This window comes from Phocoena phocoena, chromosome 3 (genome assembly GCF_963924675.1).
Source record: "Phocoena phocoena chromosome 3, mPhoPho1.1, whole genome shotgun sequence".
Classification (NCBI taxonomy): domain Eukaryota; kingdom Metazoa; phylum Chordata; class Mammalia; order Artiodactyla; family Phocoenidae; genus Phocoena; species Phocoena phocoena.
The window spans coordinates 39,554,070-39,566,190 of record NC_089221.1 but is presented as its reverse complement, the minus strand read 5'-3'; positions in this window follow the sequence as shown (position 1 = coordinate 39,566,190).

Here is a 12,121-nt window from a genome sequence, read left to right as displayed (position 1 = left end):
AAATCAATAAGGGATTTTTCATCTGTACATTTCTCTGGGCATTCATTTTTATTGTCTAACTGTAGTGATTTGATATTTAACTTAGATATATAAATATATAAATGTCAACAATATGACAACTGATAGCTTTTTAAAAAATTCAGTCATCAGTAAAGAAGTGCTAATGATAACACTGAGTGTGAATGGCTATTAGGATGCATACACCATAGAGAAAAATATATGCTTAAATTGATTCCTAGGGGAATATCTTTCTAGAAAAAATAAGAATATCCCCAGGGTTCATAACCAAATCAATGAATTTACAATCATCTCTTGAGATGTTTAGAAACACAAGGAAGGAACCACACTGTTTAAATAGTGTCAATTTTTTAAGTTGCTGTGCTTTTCAGATTTTCTTCTGCTAGTTATATAACCATTCCCTCCTCAACAAAGTAAACAGAGAAATAGTCTTGATAAACTTTCAACTTGTCAGCAAAAATACTTCAAAAACATAGAATAACTGAGGTATGTAAGCTTATACACACACGTATAGTAGGTGACAAAATCTAGCTTTTATGAACATATTTAAGTATAGTTATTTGATTCTAAACTGGTTATTGACATTTATCTACTGTTTTGTTATTGATTTGGAAGAGCTTTCTTGGTACCAATTACTAAAAAACATATTTTCACATTAAATAAGCTAATTCCTCTGTAAGAGAAATTTCTGGATAATTATATAGAAAATACAAAAGACAGTCTCCCTAACTTTATTTATTCTATTTTCTAACTTGTTTTTAATTTATTTATTCCATTTCAGATAAAATATGTGAAACTTAGAGAATTCATTTGGAGGTGAATTTTGCCCTCCTTACTAAATTAAATTGTTTCCTTAAGTTTATTCAATATAATTGAAATTGCTGGATAAATCATGACCATGAAGTATGTCTGTAACTCTACCTAGAACCAAAGAATTTTAGATAGAGAAAATAACTTAACATTAAATTAGCACAAACCCCTCACTTTTAATTACTAGAAAAACTGAGAGTTTTTGATATTAAACTACTCACGGGAGGCCATATTACTAGTCAATTGTTCAGAAGATTAATCATTGAATCCAGCAGCAGGCCAACCTGAAGATCTCTTAATGTAATGTGAAGTTACTCAGACCAAAAATGAATTAAAAGTTTAAAATCAGTCTTTTTTAAGTGTCACTGATTTTGATATTTTCCAGGACATTGTACTGGTTGAAGAACGTCTTCCAAAATTTATGTCCACTAGAACCTCACAATGTGACCTTATTTGGAAATAGTCTTGCACATGTAATTAGATAAGTTAAAAAGAAGTCATACTGGATAAGGATGAGCCTTATATCCAATAACTGGCCTCGTAAGAAGGTCATGTGAACACACAGACATAGAGAGATACAAGCTGCCACAAGCTAAGGAAGGACTAGGGCACCAGAGTTGCACAGGGAAAGAACGGATTCTTCCCAGAGTCTCTGTAGGGAGCATAGACCTACTGACATCTTGATTTCATATATCTAGTCCCTGGAACTGTGAGAGAATAAATTTATGTTGTTTTAAGCCCTTGTGGTACTTTGTTATGGCAGCCATAGGAAACTAATATAAATGTATCACACAGAGTAATATTTAAATATGGTGGATAATGCCAAAAATTCTGTTTACTGAATATATTTTTGTATTACTTGATAGTTTTATTGTGATACATTTTTGCTGTAGTCTTTGAATTTTGAAGATGCTAAAACATAAGGACTGCTAAAATGATACTCCTTCAAAATAAATTATACCCTGAGAAAACCAAAATTCAAAAAGAGTCATGTACCAAAATGTTCATTGCAGCTCTATTTACAATAGCCCGGAGATGGAAACAACCTAAGCGCCCATCATCGGATGAATGGATAAAGAAGATGTGGCACATATACACAATGGAATATTACTCAGCCTTAAAAAGAAATGAAATTGAGCTATTTGTAATGAGATGGATAGACCTAGAGTCTGTCATACAGAGTGAAGTAAGTCAGAAAGAAAAGGACAAATACCGTATGCTAACACATATACATGGAATTTAAGGGAAAAAAATGTCATGAAGAACCTAGGGGTAAGACAGGAATAAAGACGCAGACCTACTGGAGAACGGACTTGAGGATATGGGAAGGGGGAAGGGTGAGTTTTGACAGGGCAAGAGAGAGTCATGGACATATACACACTAACAAACGTAGTAAGGTAGATAGCTGGGGGGAAGCAGCCGCAAGGCACAGGGATATTAGCTCGGTGCTTTGTGACAGCCTGGAAGGGTGGGATGGGGAGAGTGGGAGGGAGGGAGACGCAAGAGGGAAGACATATGGGAACATATGTATATGTATAGCTGATTCACTTTGTTATAAAGCAGAAACTAACACACCATTGTAAAGCAATTATACCCCAATAAAGATGTTTAAAAAAAAAATTAATAAATAAATAAATTATATCATTTACAATAGTGTATTTCTAGAATCATAGTCCCTTTATGTCTATGCAGCATAGTTACTCTCTTAAAAATGAATAACAAAAATGACCAAAAATGAGCTAAAAGTTTAAAATCAGTCGTTTTTATATCACTAATTTTAATGAGTGACACAAATTAGATTAGGTAAGAGGCATCACAGACTCATGGATAATAACATGAGACCTGTTGGATAAATTTCACTATAGGAAAGAAAGTCTCATGTCAGACTTGTGAAAATTTATCATAAGACGTCACAAAAAGAGATTCTGTGGTATTGATTTTTTATACAGTTATAACAGTAAATCTCAACTATATATATATATATATATATATATATATATATATATATATATAACCTAATTATTATAGCTATAACCTCGGTTTTATTATTATTTAAGCATATAGACAAATATGACCTCTATCTCCCACAACCTCCATTTTTGTGCTGAGGTATTTCCAAAGAACATATATAAATTTAGTGCTCCATGAGGGAGCATCTTCATAATTCTCACCATGGCCCATGCTTGGGAAGACCCCCAAAAGTAGGCTCACTTTAAGGTTGGATTATCCTCTTATCAGTCTGTGTCAGAGTCCAGAACAATAGCTGCAGCTCAATTCCCCCACAGCTGGAAAATTTTATGTAACACCTGCTACATCAGAAAACCAAAAAACTATTATGGAAATATAATAGAACAAAACAAAATATACAACTACATTGAAGCAAAAATATAACAGTTAATTTAAAATTATGTTGAAGGAAATAAATGTTAAGCTTGATAAAAAAGAATGTACTCATGAAACGAAGGTGGGTTCCTGGATCTACTACTTAGTCAGAAACTGAATACAAAATTACCTTTGGGCATAATTGTGTGTGTGTGCTTGATAGAACTGTTTTAGAAAGTCCACTTAAAAAAACACTCTCTGGGAAAGAATATTTGCAAATATTTATCTGACAAATAATTTGTATTCAGATTATATAAAGAACTTCTACAAATCAACAATGAAAATGTAAAGAACCATTAAGAAACTGAGAGATAACTTGAAAAGAATCTTCACAAAAGAAGATAAATGAATGGCAATAAGCACTCGGAAAGGTGGTCAAAATTCTTGACATAAGGGAAATGCAAATTTAAACCACACTGTAAGAGCAGTCAACACCTATAAAATGCCTGAAATGCCCCCTCCCCACAAAAAACTCTGACATTAAATGGTGATGGTATAGAACAACTGGAACTTTCATACACAGTCAGTGGGAGTATAAAGTGGTACAATATTTTAGATACTTGGAATGGCAATTTTTAATCCACATTATGAGCAATTTCACTCCTAGGTATTAATCTAAGAGAAATGAAAACATACGTTTAAAATAATGACTTGTACAAGAATGTTCCTAGAAGATTCAGCCATAATAGTAAAAAACTACAAAATTCTACGTGCCCATCAAAGATGAGCAAGTTGTGGTATATCATACAATGGAACACAACTCAGAAGTGAAACAAAATGACTTACTGATACAAAGATAAGCATGAATGAATCTACATACATTATGCTGAGTGAAAGAAGCTGGCCCCGAAAGAATACATTCTGTATGATTCCACTTATATGAACTTCTGGAATCAACAATATAACCTATGATAATAGTTGTAGGAAAATTGTGGGAAGTGGCACAAGAGAATATTTTATATCTATTGTGAGTAGCAGTTAAATTGAATTAAATGCTAATGAACTTTGCATTTTATTTAATTTTATTTTTTTAATACAGCAGGTTCTTATTAGTTATCAATTTTATACATATTAGTGTATATATGTTAATCCTAATCTCCCAATTCACCCCACCACCACCACCCTCAATTTCCCCCTTGGTGTCCATATGCTTGTTCTCTACATCTGTCTCCATTTCTGCCCTGCAAACTGGTTCATCTGTACCATTTTTCTAGATTCCACATATATGTGTTAATATACAATACTTGTTTTTCTCTTTATGACTTACTTCAATCTGTATGACAGTCTGTATGTCCATCCACCTCTCTACAAATGACCCAATTTCATTCCTTTTTATGGCTCAGTAATATTCCATTGTATATATGTACCAGCATTTCTTTATCCATCCCTCTGTTGATGAGCATTTAGGTTGCTTCCATGACCTGGCGATTGTACTGCTGGCTATTGCAGTGCTGCAATGAACATTGAGGTGCATGCGAGTTTTTGAATTATGGTTTTCTCTGGGTATATGCCCAGTAGTCGGATTGCTGGGTCATATGGTAATTCTACTTTTAGTTTTTTAGTTTTTTTAAGGAACCTCCATACTGCTCTCCATAGTGGCTGTATCAATTTACATTCCCACCAACAGTGCAAGAGGGTTCCCTTTTCTCCACACACTCTCCAGGATTTGTTGTATGTAGATTTTCTGATGATGCCCATTCTAACAATGATAACTCATTTTACTTTTTTTTTTTTTTTTTTTTTTTGCAGTACGCAGGCCTCTCACTGTTGTGGCCTCTCCCGTTGCAGAGCACAGGCTCCAGACGCGCAGGCTCAGCGGCCATGGCTCATGGGCCTAACTGCTCTGTGGCATGTGGAATCTTCCTGGACCAGGGCACGAACACATGTCCCCTGCGTCGGCAGGCGGACTCTCAACCACTGTGCCACCAGGGAAGCCCTGTTGGAATATTTTTAATCACATTTTCAATTTCATTACTTATGATTGGTCTGCTCATATTTTCTATTTCTTCCTGGTTCAGTCTTGGGAGGTTATACCTTTCTAGGAATTTGTCCGTTTCTTCCAGGTTGTCCATTTTATTGGCCTAGAGTTGCTTGTAGTAGTCTGTTGTGATGCTCAGTATTTCTGCAGTGTCTGTTGTAACTTCTCCTTTTTCATTTCTATTGATTTGAGTCCTCTCCATCTTTTTCTTGTTGAGTCTGGTTAAAGGTTTATCAATTTTGTTTATCTTCTCAAAGAACCAGCTTTTAGTTTTATTGATCTTTGCTATTGTTTTCTTTGTTTCTATTCCATTTATTTCTGCTCTGATCTCTATGATTTCTTTCCTTCTCCTAACTTTGCGTTTTGTTTGTTCTTCTTTCTCTAGTTCCTTTAGGTGTAGGGTTAGATTGTTTAGTTGAGATTTTTCTTGTTTCTTGAGGTAGGATTGTATTGCTATACACTTCCCTCTTAGAACAGCTTTTGCTGCATCCCATAGGATTTGGATCATCGTGTTTTCGTTGTCATTTATCTCCAGGTATTTTTTGATTTCCTCTTTGATTTCTTCAGTGATCTCTTGGTTATTTAGTAATGTATTTTTTAGCTTCCATGTGTTTGTGTTTTTTTATGGTTTTTTCCCTGTTATTCATTTCTAATCTCATAGCATTATGACCAGAAAAGATGCTTGATATGATTTCAATTTTCTTAAATTTACCAAGGCTTGAGTTGTGACCCAAGATGTGATCTATCCTGGAGAATATTCCGTGTGCACTTGAGAGTGTAATCTGCTATTTTCGGATGGAATGTAATATAAATATCAATTAAATCTATCTGGTCTATTGTGTCATTTAAAGCTTGTGTTTCCTTATTCATTTTCTGTCCATTGGTGTTAGTGAGGTGTTAAAGTCCCCCGCTACTACTGTGTTACTGTCTATTTCCTCTTTTATAGCTGTTAGTAGTTGCCTTATGTATTGAGGTGTTCTTATGTTGTGTGCATATATATTTATAATTGTTATATCTTTTTCTTTGTTTGATCCCTTGATCATTTTGTAGTGTCCTTCCTTGTCTCATGTAACATTCTTTATTTTAAAGTCTATTTTATCTTATATGAGTATTGCTAATCTAGCTTTCTTTTGATTTCCATTTGCAGGGAATATCTTTTTCTGTCCCTTCACTTTCAGTCTGTATGTGTCCCTAGGTCTGAAGTGGGTTTCTTATAGACAGCATATATATGGGTTTTGTTTTTTGTATCCATTCAGTGAGACTGTGTCTTTTGGCTGGAGCATTTAATCCATTCACATTTAAGGTAATTATCGTTATGTATGTTCCTATGACCATTTTCTTAATTGTTTTGGGTTTGTATTTGTAGGTCTTTTACTTCTCTTGTGTTTCCCACTTAGAGAAGTTCCTTTGGTATTTGTTGTAGAGCTGGTTTGGTGGTGCTGAATTCTCTTAGCATTTGCTTGTCTGTAAAGCTTTTGATTTCTCTGTCAAATCTGAATGAGATCCTTGTCCAGTAGAGTAATCTTTGTTATAGGTACTTCCTTTTCATCTCTTTAAGTATATTGTGCCACTCCCTTCTGGATTGTAGAGTTTCTGTCGAGAGTTCAGCTGTTAACCTTATGGGAGTTCCATTGTATGTTATTTGTTGTTTCTCCCTTGTTGCTTTTAATAAGTTTTCTTTGTCTTTAATTTTCATCAATTTGAGTGCTGTTTGTCTCATTGTGTTTCTCCTTGTGTTTATCCTGCCTGGAGCTATCCCTGCTTCCTGGCCTTGGGTGACTATTTCCTTTCCCATGTTAGGGAAGTTTTTGACTATAATCTCTTCAAATATTTTCTCAGGTCTTTTCTCTCCCTTTTTTTCCTTCTGGGACCCCTATAATGTAAATGTTGGTGCACTTAATGTTCTCCCAGAGGTCTCTTAGGCTGTCTTCATTTCTTTTCATTCTTTTTCTTTATTCTGTTCCATGGCAGTGAATTCCACCATTCTGTCTTCCAGGTCACTTACCTGTTTTTCTGCCTCAGTTATTCTGCTATTGATTCATTCTAATGTATTTTTCATTTCAGTTATTGTATAGCTCATCTCTGTTTGTTTGTTCTTTAATTCTTCTAGGTCTTTGTTACACACTTCTTGCATCTTCTCAATCTTTGCCTCCATTCTTTTTCTGACGTCCTGGGTCATCTTCACTATCATTATTCTGAAATCTTTTTCTGGAAAGTTGCCTATCTCCACTTCATTTAGTTGTTTTTTTCTGGGGTTTTATCTTGTTCCTTCATCTGGTACATAGTCTTCTGCCTTTTCATTTTGTCTATCGTTCTGTGAATGTGGTTTTGTAGTTTTTCTTGCTTCTGCTGTCTGCCCTCTGGTGGATAAAGCTACCTAAGACGCTTGTGCAAGCTTCCTGATGGGAGGGCCTAGTGGTGGGTAGAACTGGGTGTTGCTCTGATGGGTAGAGCTCAGTAAAACTTTAATCCACTTGTCTGCTGATGGGTGGGGCTGAGTTCCCTCCCTGTTGGGTGTTTGGTCTGAGGCAACCCAGCACTGGTGCCTACAGGCTTTTTGGTAGGGCTGATGGCAGACTCTGGGAGGGCTCATGCCAAGGAGTACATCTCAAAACTTCTGTCAGTGTCCTCGTCCCCTCAGTGAGCCACAGTCATCCCCTGCCTCTGCAGGAGACCCTGCAACACTAGCAGATAAGTCTGGTTCAGTCTCCTCTGGAGTTCAGCTTCTTCCCCCTGTGTCCTCATGTGCACACTACTTTGTGTGTGCCCTCCAAGGGTGGAGTCTTTGTTTTCCCAAGTCTTGTGGAAGTCCTTCAATCAAATCCCCTGCTAGCCTTCAAAGTCTGATTCTCTGGGAATTCCTCCTTCCATTGCCAGACACCCAGGTTGGGAAGCCTGACATGGGGCTCAGAACCGCCACTCCAGTGGGTGGACTTCTGTGGTATAATTGTTCTCCAGTTTGTGAGTCACCACCCAGTGGTTATGGGATTTGATTGTATTGTGATTGTGCCCCTCCTACTGTCTCATTGTGGCTTCTCCTTTGTCTTTGGATGTGCGGTATCTTTTTGATGAGTTCCAGTGTCTTCCTGTCGATGATTGTTCAGCAGTCAGTTGTGATTCCAGTGCTCTCACAAGTTGGAGTGAGCGCACATGCCCCTACTCCATCCTCTTGAAACAATCTTGAACTGTGCGTTTTATTTATTTATTTATTTTATAACATCTTTATTGGAGTATAATTGCTTTACAATGGTATGTTTCGGCTTTATAACAAAGTGAATCAGCTATACATATACATGTATCCTCACATCTCCTCCCTCTTGCATCTCCCTCCTTCCCACTATCCAGATCTCACCTCTCTAGGTGGTCACAAAGCACCGAGCTGATCTCCCTGTGCTATGCAGCTGCTTCCCACTAGTTACCTGTTTTACATTTGGTACTGTATATATTCCATGTCACTCTCTCACTTTGTCCCAGCTTACCCTTCTCCCTCCTCCTTTCCTCAAGTCCACCCACTCTCTAGTAGGTCAGAATGTTTATTCCTGTCCTGCCCCTAGGGTCGTCATGACCTTTTTTTTTCCCTTAGATTCCATATATATTTGTTAGCATACGGCATTTCATTTACCTTTCTGAATTACTTCACTCTGTATGACAGACTCTAGGTCCATCCACCTCACTACAAATAACTCAATTTCCTTTCCTTTTATGGCTAAGTAATATTCCATTGTATGTATGTGCCACATCTTCTTCATCCATTCATCTGTCAGTGGACACTTAGGTTGCTTCCATGTCCTGGGTATTGTAAATAGAGCTGCAATGAAAACTGTGGTACATGACTCTTATTGAATTATGGTTTTCTCAGTGTATATGCCCAGTAGTGGGATTGCTGGGTCATATGGTAGTTCTATTTTTAGTTTTTTAAGGAACCTCCACACTGTTCTCCATAGTGGCTGTATCAACTCACATTCCCACCAAAAGAGCAAGAAGGTTCCCTTTTCTCCACACCCTCTCCAGCATTTATTGTTTGTACATTTTTTGTGTGTGTGGTACATGGGTCTCTCACTGTTGTGGCCTCTCCCATTGTGGAACACAGGCTCCGGAAGCACAGGCTCAGTGGCCATGGCTCACGGGCCTAGCCGCTCCGTGACATGTGGGATCTTCCCAGACCAGGGCACGAACCCGTGTCCCCTGCATCGGCAGGCAGACTCTCAACCACTGCGCCACCAGGGAAGCCCGTTTGTAGATTTTTTGATGATGGTCATTCTGACTGGTGTGAGGGGATATCTCATTGTAGTTTTGATTTGCATTTCTTTAATGATTAATGATGTTAAGCATTCTTTCATGTGTTTATTGGCAATCTGTATATCTTCTCTGGAGAAATGTCTATTTAGATCTTCTGCCCATTTTTGGATTGGGTTTTTGTTTTTTTGATATTGAGCTGCATGAGCTGCTTGTAAGTTTTGGAGATTAATCCTTTGTCAGTTGATTCATTGGCAAATATTTTCTCCCATTCTGAGGGTTGTCTTTTCATCTTGTTTATGGTTTCCTTTGCTGTGCAGAAGCTTTTAAGTTTCATTAGGTCCCATTTGTTTATTTTTGTTTTTATTTCCATTTCTCTAGGAGGTGGGTTGAAAAGGATCTTGCTGTGATTTATGTCATAGAGTGTTCTATGTTTTCCTCTAAGAGTTCGATAGTGTCTGGCCTTACATTTAGGTCTTTAATTCATTTTGAGTTTATTTTTGTGTATGGTGTTATGGAGTGTTCTACTTTCATTCTTTTACATGTAGCTGTCCAGTTATCCCAACACCACTTATTGAAGAGGCTGTCTTTTCTCCATTGTATATTCTTGTCTCCTTTATCAAAAATAAGTTGACCATATGTGCATGGGTTTATCACTGGGCATTCTATCCTGTTCCATTGATCTATATTTCTGTTTTTGTGCCAGTACCATACTGTCTTGATTACTGTAGCTTTATAGTATAACCTGAAGTCAGGGAGCCTAAATCCTCCAGCTTCATTTTTCTTCCTCAAGATTGCTTTGGCTATTCGGGTCTTTTGTGTTTCCATATAAATTGTGAAATTTTTTTGTTCTAGTTCTGTGAAAAATGCCATTGGTAGTTTGATAGGGATTGCATTGACTCTGTAGATTGCTTTGGGTAGTATAGTCATTTTCACAATATTGATTCGTCCAATCCAAGAACGTGGTATATCTCTCCATCTGTTTGTATCATCCTTAATTTCTTTCATCAGTGTCTTATAGTTTTCTGCATACAGGTATTTTATCTCCCTAGGTAGGTTTATTCCTAAGTATTTTATTCTTTACGTTGCGATGGTACATGGGAGTGTTTCCTTAATTTCACTTTCAGATTTTTCATCATTAGTGTATAAGAATGCAAGAGATTTCTGTGCATTAATTTTGTATCCTGCTACTTTATCAAATTCATTGATTACCACTTGTAGTTTCCTGGTTGCATATTTAGGATACTCTATGTATAGTATCATGTCATCTGCAAACAGTGACAACTTTAGTTCTTCTTTTCTGACTTGGATTCTTTTATTTCTTTTTCTTTTCTGACTGTTGTGGAGAAAACTTCCAAAACAATGTTGAATAATAGTGATGAGAGTGGGCAACCTTGTCTTCTTCCTGATTTTAGTGGAAATGGTTTCAGTTTTTCACCATTGGGGATGATGTTGACTGTGGGTTTGTCATATATGGCCTTTAATATGTTGAGGTAAGTTCCCTCCATGCCTACTTTCTGGAGGGTTTTATCAAAAATGGGTGTTGAATTTTGTTGAAAACTTTTTCTGCATCTATTGAGATGATCATATGTTTTTTATTCTTCAATTTGTTAGTATGGTGTATCACATTGATTGATTTGCTTATATTGAAGAATCCTTTCATTCCTGGGATAAATCCCACTTGATCATGGTGTATGATCCTTTTAATGTGCTGTTGGATTCTATTTGCTAGTATTTTGTTGAGGATTTATGCATCTATGTTCATCAGTGATATTGGCCTGTAGTTTTCTTTCTTTGTGACATTTTTGTCTGATTTTGGTATCAGGGTGATAGTTACCTCGTAGAATGAGTTTGGGAGTGTTCCTGCCTCTGCTATATTTTGGAAGAGTTTGAGAAGGATAGGTGTTAGCTCTTCCCTAAAAGTATGATAGAATTCACCTGTGAAGCCATGTGGTCCTGGGCTTTTGTTTGTTGGAACACATTAAATCACACTTTGAATTTCAATGCTTGTCATTGGTCTGTTTATATTTTTACCTGGTTCAGTCTCAGAAGGGTGTGCTTTTCTAGGAATATGTCCATTCCTTCCAGGTTGTCCATTTTATTGGCATATAGTTGCTTGTAGTTATCTCTCATGATCCTTTGTATTTCTGCAGTGTCAGCTGTTACTTCTCCTTTTTCATTTCTAATTCTATTGATTTGAGTCTTCTCCCTTTATTTCTTTATGACTCTGGCTAATGTTTTATTAATTTTGTTTATCTCCTCAAAGAACCACCTTTTAGTTTTATTGATCTTTGCTATCATTTCCTTCATTTCCTTTTCATTTATTTCTGATCTGATTTTATGATTTCTTTCCTTCTGCTAACTTTGGGGGTTTTTTGTTCTTCTTTCTCTAATTGCTTTAGGTGTAATTTTAGGTTGGTTATTTGAGATGTTTCTTGTTTCTTGAAGTAGGATTGTATTGTTCTAAACTTCTTTCTTAGAACTGCTTTTGCTGCAGCCCATAGGCTTTGGGTCATCATGTTTTCATTATCATTTGTTTCTAGGTATTTTTTGACTTCCTCTTTGATTTCTTCAGTGGTGTCTTGGTTATTAAGTAGTGTATTGTTTAGCCTCCATGTGTTTGTATTTTTACAGATATTTTCCTGTAATTGATATCTAGTCTCATAGTGTTGTGGTCAGAAAAGATACTGGATATGA